We start from the raw sequence: 6,000 nt of genomic DNA, 5'->3' as shown, positions 1-6,000 counted from the left end.
CTTGCTAAGGATATGCAGATTTGGGAATGTTCCTGTCTGCAATCTTCGCCAATACACTGCCTCTAGTTGATTTAGATCAGGATGAGGCGGCGGATAGCGGATCCGTACCCCCTTATAGTAGTTGAGAATGTCTGAGTACGTAGGGCTGACTCGGTCGGGTTGATCGTCCGATTGGGAGGAAGCTCGGCTCGTATACCCTCGAGCTACCTCGTCGGCGCGTTCGTTCCCGGCTATGTCGGTGTGTCCTGGCACCCAGTAAATGCTGTGTGTGACTTTTGGTGGGGTCGCGCTCTGGAGGAGCCGGAGCGCGGCGCGACCTATGCGGCCGTTCATGTAGTTACGGCACGCTTCTCTCGAATCTGTAAGGATGGTAAGGGACATGTTGCTTCGATAACCGGCTACCGCCGCTAGAGCTACGGCCAGCTCCTCGCGACAGCGTCTTGCAACGCTGCCAGGGAGTCCACAGAACGCAATCGCCAATTCGGCTGTACGCCTTGCTGGACGGTAAATTTATTTTTCGAGGAAAGGCAATGTATCTCTCTCGCATATCTGGGTGGACACCTGCACCTCGCCGTAAGGGAAAGGGGGAAGATGGGAGTGAACGAAGACGCCGTATTAGCTAGACGCGCCTTTGTTCATTCCAAACCATTCAGCTGGCATTACGGAGTGGCTAGCGTGCTCGTATCGCACTCCGGAGACCCTGGTTCGATTCCCCAACTCGACCAATTTCGTTCTCGGTTTTATTGATTTATGCGGTCTAACTAGAAAGGTTAATTAGGCTATTTCATATATATATTATTATATTTCTATCCATCATGTTCTGTCATTAACCTGTCAATTGTTGGAACTGTCTAGGATGTTCGACACAACGTATATGAAACGAGCAACGTCTTACTGAGTGGGGAAGTGCGTGGTGGTGGAGGGAACGCGGCTTCGTACTTATCTGTTTTTTTCAGCAGCGTCTCCTTCCGCGGACGCTGTTGTCGCTGCGGCGCGCGTCTTTTCTTTTCTTCTGACCTCTTCATTCTCCTCTATATTAATTAGGCTAATTGATTAATTAAGCAATTAACTAAACTCAGTCCAACTTAGTTGCAGCATCACTATACGATACCTTTGATTGGTTGCATGGTTACTAGCCAAAGTACAATTGGCCCCATTTGAAATTCGCGCACTGTGACGTCACGAGCATTTCGACCAATTGAAAAGCGTGACATTGGGGGCGGAGCTGGTTACGAGGCCGACGCCGACGCCGACGACGACGCGAAACCCAGGAACGGACGCCAAAGAGCTGCGCTCTAAAAAAAAATCCCCTGTGCCCCTTGGTTTCTGTGGCTGTTGGCTTCTGTCGTATTTATAACGAGCCCCTCATTCCCCTTCCCTTGTTTGCTTAATTGCTTAGCGAGGGTCTCGGTTCTGGCACCCTTGACGCCATAGGAAGCATAAGAGGGTTCTCACGCAGCTTCCATCCTCTTCGTTCGATGACGTTCTACGTCACACCTGCGGTAACTCAGGACGTTCCACGTCCGCCGCCTATGAACGTGGGTGGCGCTGATGAACACTCTCAAGGTTAGGTTACTTGTAAACATAAATACCCCCGAAAGCAGATTTGACAGCCGTCGCCGTAGCTCAGAGGTAGAGCACCGGACACGTAATTCGGAGGTCGTGGGTTCGGATCCCACCGGTGGCATGTGGTTGTTTTTTCTTCTGCTTTTCTAATCAATTAGCATTAAGCGATAACATGTTCAGTAATATTCTAAATTGATCAACACCACAAAAAAATAAATAAATTAAAAAAAATCCCCTATCCAATTTGTTTCTGTGGCTGTTCGCTTCTGTCGTATTTATAACGAGCCCCTCAATCCCCTTCACTTGTTTGCTTAATTGCTTAGCGAGCGTCTCGGTCCTGGCAGCCTTGACGCCATAGGAAGCAGAAGAGGGTTCTCACGCAGCTCCCATCCTCTTCGTTCGATGACGTTCTACGTCACACCTGCGGTAACTCAGGACGTTCCACGTCCGCCGCCTATGAACGTGGGTGGCGCTGATGAACACTCTCAAGGTTAGGTTACTTGTAAACACAAATGCCCCCGAAAGCAGAAGATTTGACAGCCGTCGCCGTAGCTCAGAGGTAGAGCACCGGACGCGTAATTCGGAGGTCGTTGGTTCGGATCCCACCGGCGGCATGTGGTTGTGTTTTCTTCTGCTTTTCTAATCAATTAGCATTAAGCGATAACATGTTCAGTAATATTCTAAATTGATCAACACCACAAATTAAATAAATAAATTAAAAAAAAATCCCCTGTGCCCCTTGGTTTCTGTGGCTGTTGGCTTCTGTCGTATTTATAACGAGCCCCTCATTCCCCTTCCCTTGTTTGCTTAATTGCTTAGCGAGGGTCTCGGTTCTGGCAGCCTTGACGCCATAGGAAGCATGAGAGGGTTCTTACGCAGCTTCCATCCTCTTCGTTCGATGACGTTCTACGTCACACCTGCGGTAACTCAGGACGTTCCACGTCCGCCGCCTATGAACGTGGGTGGCGCTGATGAACACTCTCAAGGTTAGGTTACTTGTAAACATAAATACCCCCGAAAGCAGAAGATTTGACAGCCGTCGCCGTAGCTCAGAGGTAGAGCACCGGACGCGTAATTCGGAGGTCGTGGGTTCGGATCCCACCGGCGGCAGTTGGTTGTTTTTTCTTCTCCTTTTCTAATCAATTAGCATTAAGCGATAACATGTTCAGTAATATTCTAAATTGATCAACACCACAAAAATAAATAAATAATTTTAAAAAAATCCCCTATCCCCTTTGTTTCTGTGGCTGTTCGCTTCTGTCGTATTTATAACGAGCCCCTCAATCCCCTTCACTTGTTTGCTTAATTGCTTAGCGAGGGTCTCGGTTCTGGCAGCCTTGACGCCACAGGAAGCATAAGAGGGTTCTCACGCAGCTTCCATCCTCTTCGTTCGATGACGTTCTACGTCACACCTGCGGTAACTCAGGACGTTCCACGTCCGCCGCCTATGAACGTGGGTGGCGCTGATGAACACTCTCAAGGTTAGGTTACTTGTAAACATAAATGCCCCCGAAAGCAGAAGATTTGACAGCCGTCGCCGTAGCTCAGAGGTAGAGCACCGGACGCGTAATTCGGAGGTCGTTGGTTCGGATCCCACCGGCGGCATGTGGTTGTTTTTTCTTCTGCTTTTCTAATCAATTAGCATTAAGAGATAACATGTTCAGTAATATTCTAAATTGATCAACACCACAAATTAAATAAATACATTTAAAAAAATCCGCTGTGCCCCTTGGTTTCTGTGGCTGTTGGCTTCTGTCGTATTTATAACGAGCCCCTCATTCCCCTTCCCTTGTTTGCTTAATTGCTTAGCGAGGGTCTCGGTTCTGGCAGCCTTGACGCCATAGGAAGCATGAGAGGGTTCTCACGCAGCTTCCATCCTCTTCGTTCGATGACGTTCTACGTCACACCTGCGGTAACTCCGGACGTTCCACGTCCGCCGCCTATGAACGTGGGTGGCGCTGATGAACACTCTCAAGGTTAGGTTACTTGTAAACATAAATACCCCCGAAAGCAGAAGATTTGACAGCCGTCGCCGTAGCTCAGAGGTAGAGCACCGGACGCGTAATTCGGAGGCCGTGGGTTCGGATCCCACCGGTGGCATGTGGTTGTTTTTTCTTCTGCTTTTCTAATCAATTAGCATTAAGCGATAACATGTTCAGTAATATTCTAAATTGATCAACAGCACAAAAAATAAATAAATAAATTAAAAAAAAACCCTATCCAATTTTTTTCTGTGGCTGTTCGCTTCTTTATTATTATTATTATTATTATTATTATTATTATTATTAGTACCTCAAATGCCCTTTGGTGTGGGGTATTACATGAGGGATGGGCATAATGTTCAAGTGAAGAGTGGTTCGATGGCAGTCTTGAAGGAATGTGGGTCGGAGTGGCGCACAGCGTCGACAGGCAGTTTGTTCCAGTCCCGAGCGGTCTGAACAAAAAACGAACGAAGATGTGCTGTGGTCTGTGCTGAGGGCGGATAGACGGCTTTAGGATGGCTGGTGCGGCTTGACTGTCGATGAAGTGGTAAGATTGCTGAAACATTGAGTGGCGTATGGTAGAATTTGTGAAAAAGGCACAGCCTGAAGATGCAGCGTCGCTTTTCAAGATTAGTGAGATTAGCCCGTGATTTGAGTGCAGTGACACTGGAATGATAGGAGTAGTCTGAGAAAATAAACCTTGCAGCGCGATTTTGTAGAGCTTCGAGGGTGTTAGAAAGATTAGCTTGATGGGGATCCCAGACTGAGCATGCGTATTCTATTTTAGGTCTGATAAATGTAAGATAAGTAAGTGTTTTCACGGATGCAGAGGCTAGGCGCAAGTTTCGACGCAGGCAACCAAGAGTGCGATTGGCTTCGTTAGTAACTTTCATTATATGCTCTGACCAGGTTAGTGTATCTGAAAGGGTGACGCCAAGGTATTTGTAAGAGTGGACAGAAAAGATTACCGAGCCACAAATGGTGTAACTTGATGCCTGATAGTTTTTCCGACGGTGAAAGGAAAGCAAAGACGTTTTCTTAGTGTTTAGGCACATTAACCATTTGTCGCACCAAGTTTCAATTCGTTTAAGGTCATCCTGTAAAATTCTAGAGTCAGAGGTGGTGTGGATGGGGCGGTAAAGTACGCAGTCGTCTGCGAAAAGGCGGATGTTAGAGGATATGTTACTAGGCAGGTCATTAATATAAATTAGAAACAGCAATGGTCCGAGTACTGTACCTTGGGGGACTCCGGAGAGGACTGGAGAAAAAGACGAGGAGCAGTTGTTAGCGTACACAAATTGCTTTCGGTTCGTAAGGAAATTAGAAATCCAATCTAATACAAGGGGGTTAACGCACAATCTTGAGTTTAAGTAGTAGTCTCTGATGGGGAACTTTATCGAAGGCCTTTTCGAAATCTAAGAACAGCGCGTCTACAGGTATGTTCAGGTCTAGGTTAGAGCTTATGTCATTTATGAATGAAGCTAATTGTGTATCACATGAGAGGCCCTTGCGAAAGCCATGTTGTCTAGGATTGAAAAAGTTAACAGATATTAAAAATTTTACTATGTGAGAGTAGAGGACGTGTTCCATTACCTTGGAACAAACACTTGTTAGTGAAATGGGACGATAACTGGAACATAAATGTGAAGGACCTTTTTTCGGGACTGGAACTATTTTGCCCACTTTCCAGTCTTCCGGCACCACTCCTGATGACAATGACTGCTGAAAAATATTGCATAGGATCACACTTACAACAGTTTTTGTGCTCTTTAGTACTTTAGTGTTGATGCCATCAATTCCGGATGAGGATGTTAGCTTTAGTGATTCAATTATTTTGGCTATACCGGAGGCATTAAAAGTGATGTCGGACATGAATGAATGGTGGCACTGGGGAAAATCTGGTAAATTATGATCAGGTTCTTTTGTGAAAACAGAGCAAAATGCGGTGTTAAGTTCTTCGGCTGCTTGACTGTCTGGAATCGGACAATTCTGGCTGTCGTAGAGTTTTAATGGCTGAGAGCGCTTTGGGTTAATCGTATTCCAGAATTTTTTAGGATTAGTTTTTATCATGTTCGGAAGAATTTCAGAATAAAAATGGCGCTTTGTTTTGTTAGCTTGTGATTCGAATTCCTTTTCTGCAGCGTAATACTTTTGCCAGGCGCACTGCGTGTTAGTTCGTTTAGCAGAGCGAAAAAGTCTTTTCTTTTTATTATTGAGGCGTTTGAGCGCATGATTGAACCTTGGTGATGACTGTTTTTCTGTTACAGTGATAGTGGGTATGTGTGTTAGTACCAGGTCACGTATTTTAGTCTTGAACAGCAACCAGTTGGTTTCTACGGAGCGTATCGAAAAGTCACGAAGAAGCCAGATGGAAAATTCTTCGAGTGCTGTGTTAATTGCAGAATAATTGCCTTTCTCATAAAGTGTTATTGTTTTTGTTATTTTCGATGGA

The sequence above is a fragment of the Amblyomma mixtum genome, chromosome 10, assembly GCF_055824585.1.
Source record: "Amblyomma mixtum isolate Tamu chromosome 10, ASM5582458v1, whole genome shotgun sequence".
NCBI lineage: Eukaryota > Metazoa > Arthropoda > Arachnida > Ixodida > Ixodidae > Amblyomma > Amblyomma mixtum.
The sequence above is the reverse complement of the archived record's forward strand: the minus strand, read 5'-3'. Positions refer to the sequence as shown.